Source organism: Prunus dulcis, chromosome 1, assembly GCF_902201215.1.
Source record: "Prunus dulcis chromosome 1, ALMONDv2, whole genome shotgun sequence".
Classification (NCBI taxonomy): Eukaryota; Viridiplantae; Streptophyta; class Magnoliopsida; order Rosales; family Rosaceae; genus Prunus; species Prunus dulcis.
In genome coordinates, this window is record NC_047650.1 from 6,059,892 (window position 1) to 6,077,333 (window position 17,442).

The following is a 17,442-nucleotide window of genomic DNA, read 5'->3' on the forward strand; positions in this document are numbered from 1 at the left end:
ATGGTATCAAGAAAGATTAATACTGGTCCCTTCCCATACAATTAGTGTTTTGTCGCTACCTAAGTCTGGCGGCTAGGGTTTGCGTTGTCTAGTGCTCAAGTCCTGCTGTGGAAAGCTTTTTCCCTGCCCATAAGGCGTCCCTGTTTGCATAGGAGTGACGACGGTGATGGGGTCGTGACTTTCCAGGGTTCGGCGTCGTGTTTTGTGAAGGATATTTGGCGAGATCTAGAGTGGACTTTGGAAGCGTTGAAAGATATCATTCAAGGATTTACCACTAACCTGGAAATCTCGGAGGTAAAGGCTTTTGAGATTGTAGGCGTGGAGGAGCTGAGTAAATTGAAGGCCGATCGTTTCCTTTTGGTTGGGCCCTTACTCACCAAGCATTTCCATAAGGAGCCGTTGTTTGGTACTACGAAGAATATCTGGTGTACATGGGAGGATATCACTACAGTCCATTTGGATGCACTCGAGAGGTTTTTGTTCTCCTTCAAGTCTGATCTTGATCGTAGAAGAGTGTTGAGGAGTTCTCCTTGGACTTTTGATGAGGCCCTATAGTTGCTTGAGGCAATAGACAGTTGTCTTGATCCGCTGACAATTACTTTGGATACCCAAAACTTTTGGGTAAGGGTTAGGCGTATTACCCCCTTGTTCCTGACTCCAGCAATGGGTGAAAAATTGGGCAACTACCTTGGATCTTTCGTCCTGGTGGACTGCGGATTTTATGAGGATTGTTGGGGCAGTTTCTTGCGCATCATGGTAGGGTTGAAGATATCGTAGCCCCTGAAGTGTTGTGTTACGCTTTGTTTAGCACTTGATGAACTGGCAAAGTAGCACGAGATAGAGTATGAATGGCTGCCTTATTTCTGTCTGTATTGTGGTAGATTGGATCATATAGGTTCAAACTGTGAGTTGAAACGAAAATGGGATATTACTACGGAACGATATGGGCGGTGGAAGACTATGGTCAAAGATGTTTTTAGTATCAGGTTGGTGAACGGTTTGACAAAGAATAGGATTGGACTTGGAGGCGACGAGACACAGTTGGACAATTGTGCTTCACCCCCCGAAGGTGGTGGGCATTGTTTGTCCATGAGAAGCGATGGGAAATGGTCGGGGAGAGATAACCATGGAGGAAGATGGTTTGGGAAGTGATCATGTGCTACGTCTATTCAAAAAGAGACGATTTTCTACTGAAGATGAAGGCCATACCACTACAGCACCGATGGGGAAAAGGCCGGGTGAAACTCATAAGTGTTTATTGGTGAGCGTCTGGGGTTCAGGAACCCAGGAGGTACTGACAAAATTGCCAGAGACTATGATTGTGGAGAAGGCGTTGGTAGACTACATTGCTGTCGAACAACTACTGGGATTACCTTTGTTCTCTAAGGGTAAAGAGCAGATAGGCAGTAGGGGCCTTTATGGTGGAAGGTGCTTGATCAAAAAAAGGGCAACAAAAGGATACAGGCCACGTAGAGAAGGTGGACAAGGGAAAGGAGAAGTGATGTTACAAAAGCAAAAGACGAGCCAAGCTGGTCAATCCTTGATGAGTCCCGAGAATTAGTCCCATCACGAGCAATGATGATCTTATGCTAGAATGTTTGTGGTCTGGGCAATCCACGAACATTTCGGGCTATGAGATTCTTTATTGTAGACAAAAACAAACAAAAAAAAACTACTCGTCAAATGAAATACATCTAATTGCTGCTAGGTTGGGCTGCCTGCTTTAAGGTGAGCAGAGTTGGCTTGTCTGGAGGGCTTGCCCTCCTTTTGCAATATGGGATGGATATAATGATTTGTTCTTCATTGCCAGGTCATATTGATGCCATCTTTGGAGGTTTGGAGCCAACTGCATTTAGGTTTACTAGTTTTCATGGAAACCCGTATATAAGGATACACAAGCATTTGTGGGATCTGATACAACGGATTGCGGGTGATGTGATTGGCCCATGGCTAGTGGGTGGTGATTTTAATGAAATAGTTGCGGCACATAGGTATTTACACCGCCGATTTCTGGCTATGTCATAGATGAGGGATTGTGGTGCAGCTCTTAAGGATTGTGGTATGTCGACGGTGGGTTTCAGAGGATATAAATTTACTTGGTCCAACCGATGGAGAGGCAGTGGTAATGTTCAGCTTTGTTTGGATAGAATGGTGGCAAATGATTTAATGTTTCTAGCTTTCTCGGATATGCTTACCCATCATCTTAATTCTATGGTATTGGACCATCTCCCTATCCTTAAGGAGTGTGGGTCGCATAGTTGGGCATGGAGAAAGCGACGTTTTATGTTCGAGGAACTTTGGACCACATTTGAAGGTTGTTAGGATACCATTACTAGTGCTTGGAGGGTTGATCAGGGGTCTGTTTTGAGCAAATTGCATTCTTGCCAGGCATCCTTGACCCGGTGGAATAAGGAGAATGGTGACTATATTCCTACTAAAGTAAGATGTTTGCAGAGTAAGCTAGATATTTTAATGGGAAATGAGCAGGATGCACCAATTGCTCTTTAACAGAAAGCTCTCTCACAGAGCCGTCTCTCTTCCCTCCGCGAGCCTCGTCAACGTCGCCGAGCCTTATCCTAGTCTACGATCGTGGTTTCTCTCTCTCATGTTTTTCTGATGGTGTATCTATCGTGGTTTCTATATTTTCCTTTTGTTTGTTGATGATGCCCGTCGTCGTTCACCCAGCTATCTCTCTTTCCTCCACGAGCCTTGTCAACACTTGTCGAGCTTCTATGCCGTTCTACACTGCCGTTGTTCCCTTTGCATACCCCTTGTTTCCCTGTGTCCCAAGTGCATAACCCCTGTTTCCCTATGTCGACGGTGGGTTTCAGAGGGTATAAATTTACTTGGTCCAACCGTTGGAGAGGTAGTGGTAGTGGTAATGTTCAGCTTCATTTGGATAGGATGGTGGCGAATGATTTAATGCTCCTAGCTTTCCCGAATATGCTTACCCATCATCTTAATTCTGTGGTATCAGACCATCTCCCTATCCTTACGGGGTATGGGTCGCATAGTTGGGCATGGAGGAAGCGACGTTTTATGTTCATGGAACTTTGGACCACATTTGAAGGTTGTCAGGATACCATTACTAGTGCTTGGAGGGCCGATCAGGGGTCTGTTTTGAGCAAATTGCACTCGCTGGTTTGTTATTTCTGTGGATGATTGCACTCGCATGATGTGGTTGTACTTGATGAAAAATAACAGTGATGTTTTTGCTGTTTTTAGACTTTTCACCATATTGTTCTATTGACAAGTATAGAGCCAGACTTATGGCCTGAGGTTTAACCTAGACTTATGATATTGATTATCAAGAGACGTTTGCACCGGTGGCTAAGATCAATACCAATCGAGTTCTATTATCTTTAGCTGCAAACTTTAATTGGCCATTGCAGCAATATGATGTTAAAAATGTCTTCTTACATGGAGACTTACATGAGGAAATCTACATGTCATTGCCGCAAGGTTATAAGGTTCCTAATGATGCTAGTGCTGTGTGTAAATTGAAGAAAGCACTATATGGATTGAAGCAGTCTCCGAGAGCTTGGTTTGGGAGATTTTGTCTTGCCATAAAAAAAAAAATTGGTTATGAGCAGAGCAATGCTAATCATACTTTATTTTTTAAAAGGAAGAATGGTAAGTTAACAGCTCTTATTATTTGTGTGGATGATTTGATTGTGATTGGTGATTATCTTGATGAAATTGGCAAACTAAAAGGCTATTTAGCTTCTGAGTTCAATATGAAGGATCTCGGTGGATTAAAATATTTTTTGGGTATTGAGGTAACTCGTTATGAACAGGGAATTTTCTTGTCACAAAGAAAATATGTTCTTGATTTGCTAAACAAAACAGGTATGCTTGGTGTGAACCGATTGGTACTCCTATAGAACAAAATCATGGTTTGGAAGAATATCCAGATCAAGTTCCAACTGAAGTCCTTATTTGTCTTAAGGCATAGAAAGGACCTCATTATTCAGTTTACCGTTTCAAATCACAATTGTTTTTTCAAGTCATTTACTTTGTGCACAAGTCTATTTTTATTTATTTATTTACAAGTCTTTTAGGGTTTTAACACTACTAAAATTGGCACACTCGCAAATTCACATAAGCTCAACCCTGTTTTAAGGCTTGGACATTTTCAGGGTAAATATATTTTCGTACTCCCCATGGGATCTCTAATACACATATTACTAACAACTTATGTTGGTATATCCGTTACATGGACTAAAGTTACTTCGTTTTACCAAAAAGATTGTTATAAGACATTTCAAACTTGGAAGTTCTAAAATTGTTGCATAACTGCAGAATGGTACTGGGGAAGATAATGAAGGAGCTCTTGCTTTAGCAAATGCAATAGAGAAGGCTCTGTAATTGCATGACAACGCTAATTCTAAATCTATTGCAGTATTTTTAGCCACTCGATCCTTTTAAGGTCTAGATATACATTATGAAGGTTCCTTGCCAGAACCATATTTTATAGGGAGATGTAGGAGGGTAGTAGGGTATGAAGATGAGAAGAACGGGCATCGTGTTGAAGGATGTGCCATTGGTAGATGTGTGGAAGGCAACAGGTCTAGGTGACCGCCTGAGAGGGGACATGTAAATGAAAGAGCATACTATTGATGTCTCCCTTGCAGCATGGAGTGCATCTATATGAAACCGAGACTATGTAAAGGGAGAAACAAGTTTACTAGGACTTGGGTTACAAGTTTACTAGGAATAGGAAACCAAAACCCTACTAGATTAGGCTAAGAAATATGCCCTTAAAGCCATCAAATAATGTAAGAGCAACTCCACCCATTTTCCATGGCTAAGGGCAAAGGGGGGCTAGAGCAGTTACTATTCATGTGAATAGTTGCTGCCTTTGCAAAAAGCAATGTGTGTTTCCACCCGTTGCCATTTTTCGTTTTTTTTAACCTAAACAATTAATTTGGATAATATTTTCAGATAAAATTTTTGGGTTCGTACATGTCAATATTTATTATCAAATTCATATCTCATAATCGGATAAAATTTTAGGATAAGATTTTTAGTTTCAAATTTTAGATAATTTTCAAATTTTCAAATTTCAGATAAATTTCATAACATCTTCCACGGTTGGCCACGTGCCCCCGGCTTCGATGGAAAATGCCATGAGATGGTGAATAAAATGAAAATTGGAAGTGATGAAAATTTTGTGTAGAAGGTGAAAAACAATAGAATTTATGAAATTGTATGAGGATTTGGTGTTCAAAGTGAAGAAGAATGGTAGGTATTTTTAGGAAAAAAGTTCAGAAATTTTTGGTAATTTTTTAAAAAAATGTAAAAAAGTTCAGAAAATTTTGGTAATTTTTTAAAAAAATGTAAATTTTTTTTTCCCACATTTTTTTGCCCAAAAAAGACCCAGTTGTTGGATTTGGGAAAAAAAAAAAAAAAAAACATCCGCGCGACCAGAACGCGACACTTGTCAAGTGACCATTGGTCGACGTCAGCGCTGATGTCACCTCGCCTCGGGCTGCTTCCCCTTGCCGGCTGGCCCTGTCGCGTGGGACCCGCCTTGGCCGGGCTATCTTGGCCCGCTGGAACACGCTGCTTGGGATCGGGCCCTGTCCTGCCCAGGCTTGGGTTTGTTGTTGGGCTTGCTCTAATAGTTAGAGTTAAAGACATATTTGATATATAAAAGACATATTATGTTATCAATGGCAAGAAATGTTGTTTTATACAATAAATCATCCTATATTATCTTTCAATATGTAGAACAACTATAGTCCAAGGAATACACAAGTGGATATGAGAGCTATGTAATGAGATTGCATACATGGAAACTTCTCATCATCCCTAAATCCTAAATATGTTCCCGGTAATAGAAATATTGATTGGGCATCAATATTCTGCAAAGATCTGTACACACAGTATCGTCCCTATATGTAGGGAATGGCAAGGTCTCAAGTCATTAAGTGTGGAGACACATCGATATGTGTGTAGGTGCTTGTAGAAGAACAAGTAAACTGAACGCGATCCAACACATGAGTTACAACATGGAAGTCTTTACTTACATGTCAAGCTGGAAGTCATAATTTGCAATGGTGCAAACTAATCCTTAGACCTGAGGCATCATAGATGTTTTGGGGCTATGTTGTTAATCTTTGAGGGCACTATACGGTCATGCTGAATTAAGCATAGCTTAAAGGTGCTCATCAGGATTCTCAACAGAGTCATGGAAGCAAATGAATGTACAACAAGGAATCTCTACTCTCAGTAAAGGAGAGAGAATACTCCAAAATATGATTGGTCAAATCTCTGCGCAGAGTAGTGGATAAGACTTGAAAGAAAAAGTCTTCAAGTCTTACAAGGATAATCATATAAAATGAATGATTCATATTAGGATATTGACAATCGGATTCCATGATCTAATAACGTGAATAAGGAGTATTGACATAAGAGAATGATTCAATTGCACGGTTATTCCAATTTGAATAGGTTCTTACACAACGTCTCATTTAGCTCGGATAACCGTGACTTGCTGCTAGGCGACAACCATGGTTTATGGATGTCCTAAAAGGTTTCAATTAACCTTTATTAATAGGAAGAATTAATTTGTGGAATTTAATTTGTATATTCAAAGAAATTAGGCTAAGATACTTGGTTTAAAATGAAATTAGTTTAGCTTAACTAGTATAAACAAAATGAATATGACATTTAGAATGTTTTTGTTGTATAGGTTGTGGCTAAAGTTCATTTCCTAAGCATTAGATGCATGTTTCCTTTACTTGGACCACGTAAGAATTCATTGTCCAATCAAACCTTCTTGTTCCTGGATGCTCCATAGAAATCCATTGTTATTCCTTTCTTCCACCGAGAAAGTTTCATTTCAAATCACAAGAGAAAATTCTCTCTCTTTTTTTATACACACCAACCGTTCGTCAGGATTGGGTGACAGTTCACCTGGAGCAAAATTCACAACTCGAGCCTCTCTGCCAAAATCCAACCGGTTGGCTGGCCACACCGACCGGTAGCTTTCTTGCTGCTGCCAAATCCTACGACTTCTTCTCCTCTCTTGCTGCTCCTCTTCATGCAGCACCTTGGTTCCTCTTCTTCCTCCTACATTATGGTGAGCCAAATCACAACAATAGCTACATGTAATGAGCAACTAAGGCAAAGGTGGAACTACTTCCAAGGCTATATATATGTTTAACTTGTTTTATGTATAGCCCAATAAGTACTAATTTATTCAAGTCCAAAAAAGTCTAAGTCCTTATGAATTTAGTTGGAGAGCATCAATTTGATAATACGTACACTTTCAATTATGTTGTTGAACATATTTTCATTTTGATAATATGTGTTTTTTGGTTGCATTTAATATGTATTGGTTTTAAGTTTTTTTTAGGACCTTTCCTTTTGAGAGGGCCGATAATATACTAAACTCACACACACTATATTTATACTAGGACTCGAACCTAGGACCTTGCTTGGGAGAGCAGTTGCTCCAAACCACTACACTAGTGGGTCCTTTGCGTATTTGTTTTAAGTTAAAGCTTATTGGAAATTAACATTTAGCTCTGCACTCGAGGACCTAAGTTCGATTTCTCACTCACCCAATATCGCTTATATAAGAAGGAAAAAACTTATTGGAAATTAGTCAATTGAACTATGAACTATGAACTAGTGTATGTTTTTATTTATTAATCGTTTTATTAGTCCTTAAATTTAGACCGGATTTGCATTTTAGTACCTCAATTTCCAAAATGGTTCACGTAGTCCCTTAACTTTAGTTTCGTTAGGACAAATGGTTATGCCGTCAATTTTGTTAACTTTTCTGTTAAGTGCAGGGGCAAAATGGTATTTTGTATAAAAATTGATTAAAATATGAATAAAAAATTAAAATTAAACTCTCTATCCCCCTCTATCCCGATTTCTACTCCCCAAAAACTTTATTTAAATTTTTTTTGGTTGGTTTTTTATTTGATTTTCTTTTATTGTTATTTTAAAGATATAATTTTTATTCATTTTTTTTGTTTTAATATAAAAATACCATTTTGCCCTTACATTTAACAGAAAAAGTTAACAAAATTGACAGTAGGACTATTTGTCCAAACGAAACTAAAGTTAAAGGACCATGTAAACCATTTTGGAAATTGAGGTACTCAAATGCAAATTGGGTCAAAGTTCATGGACTAATAAAACGATTAACCCTATAACAAAATAATACAAGCAACAGTCTAAACTACAATTGGGAAGGGGGTTTCTCATATGCACACATTATCTGGAAGTACCCAAAAAAAAAAAAAATTTCATTAAATTTTAAGCTAATAACTTTAGCTAAACACGTGTGAAAACATTTCTGGTTACACCCTTGAACTAAGGTCCTGTTTGATGGCTTTGTTTCTTAGTGTTTGGTTACTTTTCATCAAAGATAGTGAGAAGGGAGACAATAAATATGCGGGAAGAAAAAAAACTGTATCCAGGTTAATTCATAAAACAAAAACTAAAAACGGTAATAAATACATTAGTTTTAAGTTTTAGATTTACGACTTTTTTCATCTGTTCCTTGCATTTATTATCTGTCATCTTCTTTATCTTTTTCTCATCTACATTTTCTTCATGTCTTTAACCTAAAAGAAAAATTGCTTTGCCCCACTGCTACTCCCAAACCGGGTGCATCTGTGGTAGTAATTGGTACTTAGTACGAATACAATGCAATGGAATGATATCAATCTATGCCCTGATATAGAAGAGTGAATCCATCAATCTAACGGCTACAAAATCGTATTTGTACTAAGTCGATTTCGTATCATAATTTCTATTTTCTCTGGTTACAGCTGAACTGGCTTTTGTTTCTCCTACGCCACATGACTACGAAGAAAATTGGAATGTTAAAAATTTCAGGGAAATGATTTCGGCACTTAAAAAAAAACGCTTAAATTACCTTATGAACTTCTCATGAATAGTAGAGGAGTATGCAACGTGAGATTTGAAGTGTGGAAATTATCTACAAATTTTATTATATTTGTGGAGCTTAAACAAAGCACATGTACTACAAGTCCACGAGAGAGGAGAAGATGGTTCGAATTCAAAGCCTCAAAAGTCCAGTCAATGGATGGGGCCGCCTGAGTTGTTTGTACTGTGGAAAACGTATAAACAGGACGCCATGACTTCAATAATTTTTTTAAATCTTTTATTTATTTAAAGAACTTGGACTTCGTATAAATGGGGCTTTTTCTTTGGGTCAAGAAGTCAGTCAATGGAATACGCGTTCTCTCTGCCATCGATGGGGCCGCCTGTGTTTGCCTCTACTTTTGGTTGAAGAAGTCAAGTCTTTATTCATAATATTTTTGAAGTTGTTAAGGCTTCTACTGTGGCTAATAAAATTAATCAACACGTTATTTTAAGAAAATATTAAGATAACAACTATTTATTTGAGTAGACAAACTGATTCAGATTCAAGTGATGATTTTTGCAGAAATCATCTTTAAGGAATACCAAGAACATAAATGATTCGAATTATTAAAAAACAATGTTGTGTCCTATACCAATATTTCCCATATAAAGGATTGAGATATTTCACAAATAAAGGACCCTCAAATGAAGCTTTTGTGAGTACTGTACGTAAAGGAATACGAGCCTTAATAATTACCCCGACAAGATTGGGAATCCAAAGAAACCAATTTGCACGTCACCACATGCAAGTCAATGTCAACTCAAGTCATACACGATTTCTGATAAATTCAAGTCGGAAAATGAATTTCTAGGAAAGTTATGAGCATTTCAAACTCTATGTTTCTCCATAAATATCCAACAACAAATCTTAACCTTCATTCTCATTCTTCACTAGCCCTTCACCAAAATGGCTTTCTACAATACAACAAAATACCTTACAATAAGCGTCATTGCAATAGTATTTGTAGCTGGAGCACTGCTAAAAAATGTGACAGCACAAAATTGTGGCTGTGCCCCAGAGCTATGTTGTAGCCAGTATGGCTACTGCGGCGGCGGCGAAGATTATTGCGGCCCGGGTTGTCAACAAGGCCCTTGTACTGGCGGTGGCGGCGGCACACCTACCACACCAAGCACCAATGGTGGTGGTGGTTCGTCGGTGGCTGATTGTAACCCAAGAATTCTTCAGTGGAATCATTAACCAGGCACCTTCAGACTGTGTTGGGAAGAACTTCTACACTCGAGATGGTTTTATTAACGCTGTCAACTCATATTCTGACTTAGGTAAACGTGGTTCGGTCGACGAGTCTAAACGGGAAATCGCAGCTTTCTTTGCTCATGCGACTCATGAGACTGGCTGTAAGATATTCCTTTCCTCCCCTCTCATACATACAATGTGACTTGTGTTAATAGTATACATACATGAACAAATTATAACTCCCCTCTCTCATTAAAAACGTGCATATGTTACATGGTGTGAAATTATATGTTTCACAACGTGCAATAAGAGCACGTTGTATTATACAACTTTTAGCAACATGCATTTAGTGTGCGTCGTCGAAATGCGTTTAGTGCATATCATGTCTGAAAGTTTCTATAGTTGCTAAATATTTTCCATGTATTAATTAAGCTCCACAATTTCCGAATGAATTTCCTCATTATGATATGCACAGATATTTATGTCAAATAGTTTATAACCTATAAAAATTCAAAACCCCTATTTCTCATATAAAAATAACTTTTTCTTTTTCGTTCAGATTTTTGCTTCATAGAAGAGGACGAGGCGACTCGTGAAACCGCCTGCCGGCCAAGCACAGACTATCCATGCAACCCCGACAAAAAATACTACGGGCGTGGACCATTCCAAATTACATGGAATTACAATTATGGACCTGCTGGAAAGAGCATTGGCTTGGACCTTTTAAACTCTCCAGAAACCGTGGCCTCAGACGCTGCTGTTGCATTCAAGACTGCCATTTGGTATTGGGTGGGAAATGTTCGTTCTGTTTTAAGTCAAGGATTTGGAGCCACAACTCGAGCCATTAATGGTGCTAAGGAATGCGATGGTCAAAATTCTGCCGCAGTTCAAGCCCGGGCCGCCTTGTACAAGAGTTATTGCAGCCAATTTAATGTTGATCCTGGCACTAATCTCAGTTGCTAGAATGCCAAAACTTATTAATTATATAGAGATTATCGTTAATTGCCCCCTTTAATATGATATATATAAATATATCTTTTTTTTTTTTTTGTTTGTTCCCAAGCTAGCATGGAAGGAGAGGACTACCTCCTGTTGTGTACTCCACCCATTGAATAAAATAAAGATTAAATATTTGTATTGAATGTGTTCTTTGTCATTCGCTAGGGAGGAGGATGAGACAAAATTATATTGGATTGCCCCAAGATTGTCTTCTATGTGAATCGAACCCGGATGCACTAAGGGGGGAATGGGAGAGTTTTGGCCTACTTTTTTTACCGTGATGCCACCCCATGTGCTGTATTGAATGTTATATATATTGTTGAAAATTGTAGGAATCTTTGTGAAGTCTGTTTAGCGAACATTTGTGATTGGTTTGATATGAATATGAGATTAGTTGTGCTGAGGACTTGTTTTCTTCTAAATTTGTTTATATATCGGCTTCTACCCTAACTTGAGAAAGAATAAATACTCCTTGGCAGTAAAGGTTGCTTGGAGTACAATTCGGGCTAATTACATGTTTTAAGCAACTAGAAACCCCAATCAAATAAGGTCATATAAGCCACAATTTGACTCAAGAAAAATTCAGGCCCAAACATGAACAAAAGCGCATATTATTTTAGCACGAATAGTTCTGTACCCTCTAGAATCTTGTTATTTTCACATAGCTCTTTCCTGTCTGCCAATCTCTTCTCCCGATTTGTCATTTCTCTTCACTTTCTGTTGATCCACTTTTTGGCATCGAACCTAAATTTCCCTCTCATTTACTCAAACAAAGTTCCCAACTTTCTTTTCCGTCTCACTTCTAATTGTTTGAATCAAATTGAATTGCAGGCAGAGAAAGTAAATTAAGATATTTTTAAAAAAAAGCATTTTCATTCATAACCTTCCCGAGCTCAAATATTGAGATTCTTACAAGAATTGCCAATATTCCTAGAGTCATATCACACTACACAGATGATAGAACTTCCCAACTTCTCAAGAGAAAGGGAATCTAGAATTATTCTAACGAGTCAAAAAAGAAAGAGCTATGCTACAGTCAATCGCCTGCGCTAGATTAGGCCATATTTTACCATTCATTATTGTGGGACACAAATTTGATTAATGGTAAGAAATTGCTCCCTTCTTCTTATATATGTTCGTCTTTCCTTCGAAGTCATGATCATGTGGTGTTCTAGTGTTCCTATTGTCAGTTCATATGGTATAAGCTTCTCCTCATTGTGGATTGTATTGGCACTAGTTTGCCAAGCACCTCTTTCTTTGCATGGTCTCTGGGTCACTCAAATGGGAATCAACTCTCTTATGTAATCAATGGTTCTGTCTTGAGGCAATAGTTTACTGTATATGGAATCCAGCTAATTTATCTTTTCGAATTCCAAAGCTACTTCTGCCAAGAATGTTATTATAAGATATTGGCTGCTTTAACTATGAAGTTGGATTAAGTCTGTTTGCTTTGTTTGATCTAATCAGATCATTTCGCAATTTTGTTCATATAGTGACCATTAAAATTCCTGTGGAAGAAATGAATATCATTATCATTATTTTTTTAAAGTAAGGTATGGTATCAAGAAAGATTAATACTGGTCCCTTCCTATACAATTAGTGTTTTGTCGCTACCTAAGTCTGGCGGCTAGGGTTTGCGTTGTCTAGTGCTCACGTCCTGCTGTGGAAAGCTTTTTCCCTGCCCATAAGGCGTCCCTGTTTGCATAGGAGTGACGACGATGATGGGCTCGTGACTTTCCAGGGTTCGGCGTCGTGTTTTGTGAAGGATATTGGGCGAGATCTAGGATTGGACTTGGGGGCGACGAGACACAGTTGGACAATTGTGCTTCACCCCCGAACGTGGTGGGCATTGTTTGTCCGTGAGAAGCGATGGGAAATGGTCGGGGAGAGATAACCATGAAGGAAGATGGTTTGGGAAGTGATCATGTGCTACGTCTATTCAAAAAGAGACGATTTTCTACTGAAGATGAAGGCCATACCACTACAGCACCGATGGGGAAAAGGCCAGGTGAAACTCATAAGTGTTTATTGGTGAGCGTCCGGGGTTCAGGAACCTAGGAGGTACTGATAAAATTGCCAGAGACTATGATTGTGGAGAAGGCGTTGGTAGACTACGTCGCTGTCGAACAACTATTGGGATTACCTTTGTTCTCTAAGGGTAAAGAGCAGATAAGCAGTAGGGGCCTTTATGGTGGAAGGTGCTCGATCAAAAAACAGGGCAACAAAAGTATACAGGCCACGTAGAGAAGGTGGATAAGGGTTCAAAAGCAAAAGACGAGCCAAGCTGGTCAATCCGTGATGAGTCTCGAGAATTAGTCCCATCACCAGTAATGATGATCTTATGCTAGAATGTTTGTGGTCTGGGAAATCCACGAACATTTCGGGCTATGAGATTCCTCATTGTAGACAAAAACGAAAAAAAACTACTCGTCAAATGAAATACATCTAATTGTTGCTAGGTTGGGCTGGCTGCTTTAAGGTGAGCAGAGTTGGCTTGTCTGGAGGGCTTGCCCTCCTTTTGTAATATGGGACGGATATAATGATTCGTTCTTCATCGCCAGGTCATATTGATGCCATCTTTGGAGGTTTGGAGCCAACTGCATTTAGGTTTACTAGTTTTTATGGAAACCCGTATATGAGGATACACAAGCATTTGTGGGATCTGTTACAACGGATTGCGGGTGATGTGATTGGCCCATGGCTAGTGGGTGGTGATTTTAATGAAATAGTTGCGGCACATAGGTATTTACACCGCCGATGTCTGGCTATGTCATAGATGAGGGATTGTGGTGCAGCTCTTAAGGATTGTGGTATGTCGACGGTGGGTTTCAGAGGATATAAATTTACTTGGTCCAACCGATGGAGAGGCAGTGGTAATGTTCAGCTTTGTTTGGATAGGATGGTGGCAAATGATTTAATGTTTCTAGCTTTCTCGGATATGCTTACCCATCATCTTAATTCTATGGTATTGGACCATCTCCCTATCCTTAAGGAGTGTGGGTCGCATAGTTGGGCATGGAGAAATCGACGTTTTATGTTCGAGGAACTTTGGACCACATTTGAAGGTTGTTAAGATACCATTACTAGTGCTTGGAGGGTTGATCAGGGGTTTGTTTTGAGCAAATTGCATTCTTGCCAGGCATCCTTGACCCGGTGGAATAAGGAGAATGTTGGCTATATTCCTACTAAAGTAAGATGTTTGCAGAGTAAGCTAGATATTTTAATGGGAAATGAGCAAGATGCAGCAATTGCTCTTTAACAGAAAGCTCTCTCACAGAGCCGTCTCTCTTCCCTCCGCGTGCCTCGTCAACGTCGCCGAGCCTTATCCTAGTCTACGATCGTGGTTTCTCTCTCTCTCATGTTTTTCTGATGGTTTATCTATCGTGGTTTCTATATTTTCCTTTTGTTTGTTGATGATGCCCGTCATCGTTCACCCAGCTATCTCTCTTTCCTCCACGAGCCTTGTCAACACTTGTCGAGCTTTTATGCCGTGCTACACTGCCGTTATTCCCTTTGCATACCCCTTGTTTCCCTGTGTCCCAAGTGCATACCCCCTGTTTCCCTATGTCGACGGTGGGTTTCAGAAGGTATAAATTTACTTGGTCCAACCGATGGAGAGGTAGTGGTAGTGGTAATGTTCAGCTTCATTTGGATAGGATGGTGGCGAATGATTTAATGTTCCTAGCTTTCCCGAATATGTTTACCCATCATCTTAATTCTGTGGTATCAGACCATCTCCCTATCCTTACGGGGTATGGGTCGCATAGTTGGGCATGGCGGAAGCGACGTTTTATGTTCATGGAACTTTGGACCACATTTGAAGGTTGTCAGGATACCATTACTAGTGCTTGGAGGGCCGATTAGGGGTTTGTTTTGAGCAAATTGCACTCGCTGGTTTGTTACTTCTGTGGATGATTGCACTCGCATGATGTGGTTGTACTTGATGAAAAATAACAGTGATGTTTTTGCTGTTTTTAGACTTTTCACCATATTGTTCTATTGACAAGTATAGAGCCAGACTTATGGCCTGAGGTTTAACCTAGACTTATGATATTGATTATCAAGAGACGTTTGCACCGGTGGCTAAGATCAATACCAATCGAGTTCTATTATCTTTAGCTGCAAACTTTAATTGGCCATTGCAGCAATATGATGTTAAAAATGTCTTCTTACATGGAGACTTACATGAGGAAATCTACATGTCATTGCCGCAAGGTTATAAGGTTCCTAATGATGCTAGTGCTGTGTGTAAATTGAAGAAAGCACTATATGGATTGAAGCAGTCTCCGAGAGCTTGGTTTGGGAGATTTTGTCTTGCCATAAAAAAAAAAATTGGTTATGAGCAGAGCAATGCTAATCATACTTTATTTTTTAAAAGGAAGAATGGTAAGTTAACAGCTCTTATTATTTGTGTGGATGATTTGATTGTGATTGGTGATTATCTTGATGAAATTGGCAAACTAAAAGGCTATTTAGCTTCTGAGTTCAATATGAAGGATCTCGGTGGATTAAAATATTTTTTGGGTATTGAGGTAACTCGTTATGAACAGGGAATTTTCTTGTCACAAAGAAAATATGTTCTTGATTTGCTAAACAAAACAGGTATGCTTGGTGTGAACCGATTGGTACTCCTATAGAACAAAATCATGGTTTGGAAGAATATCCAGATCAAGTTCCAACTGAAGTCCTTATTTGTCTTAAGGCATAGAAAGGACCTCATTATTCAGTTTACCGTTTCAAATCACAATTGTTTTTTCAAGTCATTTACTTTGTGCACAAGTCTATTTTTATTTATTTATTTACAAGTCTTTTAGGGTTTTAACACTACTAAAATTGGCACACTCGCAAATTCACATAAGCTCAACCCTGTTTTAAGGCTTGGACATTTTCAGGGTAAATATATTTTCGTACTCCCCATGGGATCTCTAATACACATATTACTAACAACTTATGTTGGTATATCCGTTACATGGACTAAAGTTACTTCGTTTTACCAAAAAGATTGTTATAAGACATTTCAAACTTGGAAGTTCTAAAATTGTTGCATAACTGCAGAATGGTACTGGGGAAGATAATGAAGGAGCTCTTGCTTTAGCAAATGCAATAGAGAAGGCTCTGTAATTGCATGACAACGCTAATTCTAAATCTATTGCAGTATTTTTAGCCACTCGATCCTTTTAAGGTCTAGATATACATTATGAAGGTTCCTTGCCAGAACCATATTTTATAGGGAGATGTAGGAGGGTAGTAGGGTATGAAGATGAGAAGAACGGGCATCGTGTTGAAGGATGTGCCATTGGTAGATGTGTGGAAGGCAACAGGTCTAGGTGACCGCCTGAGAGGGGACATGTAAATGAAAGAGCATACTATTGATGTCTCCCTTGCAGCATGGAGTGCATCTATATGAAACCGAGACTATGTAAAGGGAGAAACAAGTTTACTAGGACTTGGGTTACAAGTTTACTAGGAATAGGAAACCAAAACCCTACTAGATTAGGCTAAGAAATATGCCCTTAAAGCCATCAAATTATGTAAGAGCAACTCCACCCATTTTCCATGGCTAAGGGCAAAGGGGGGCTAGAGCAGTTACTATTCATGTGAATAGTTGCTGCCTTTGCAAAAAGCAATGTGTGTTTCCACCCGTTGCCATTTTTCATTTTTTTTAACCTAAACAATTAATTTGGATAATATTTTCAGATAAGATTTTTGGGTTCGTACATGTCAATATTTATTATCAAATTCATATCTCATAATCGGATAAAATTTTAGGATAAGATTTTTAGTTTCAAATTTTAGATAATTTTCAAATTTTCAAATTTCAGATAAATTTCATAACATCTTCCACGGTAGGCCACGTGCCCCCGGCTTCGATGGAAGATGCCATGAGATGGTGAATAAAATGAAAATTGGAAGTGATGAAAATTTTGTGTAGAAGGTGAAAAAAAATAGAATTTATGAAATTGTATGAGGATTTGGTGTTCAAAGTGAAGAAGAATGGTAGGTATTTATTGGAAAAAAGTTCAGAAATTTTTGGTAATTTTTTAAAAAAATGTGAAAAAAAAAAATTTCCACATTTTTTTGGCCAAAAAAGGCCTAGTCGTTGGATTTGGAAAAAAAAAAAAAAGCATCCCCGCGACCGGAACGCGACACTTGTCAAGTGACCGTTGGTCGACGTCAGCGCTGATGTCACCTCACCTCGGGCTGGCCCTGTCGCGTGGGACCCGCCTTGGCCGGGCTATCTTGGCCCGCTGGAACGCGCTGCTTGGGATCGGGCCCTGTCCTGCCCGGGCTTGGGTTTGTTGTTGGACTTGCTCTAATAGTTAGAGTTAAAGACA

At 39.1% G+C, this 17,442-nt stretch overlaps 1 pseudogene; it reads left to right on the forward strand.

The window, feature by feature from the left end:
- Window positions 1-9,805: 9,805 nt before the first annotated feature.
- LOC117626298 lies at window positions 9,806-11,250 on the forward strand (annotated as a pseudogene).
- The last annotated feature ends 6,192 nt before the right edge of the window (window positions 11,251-17,442 follow it).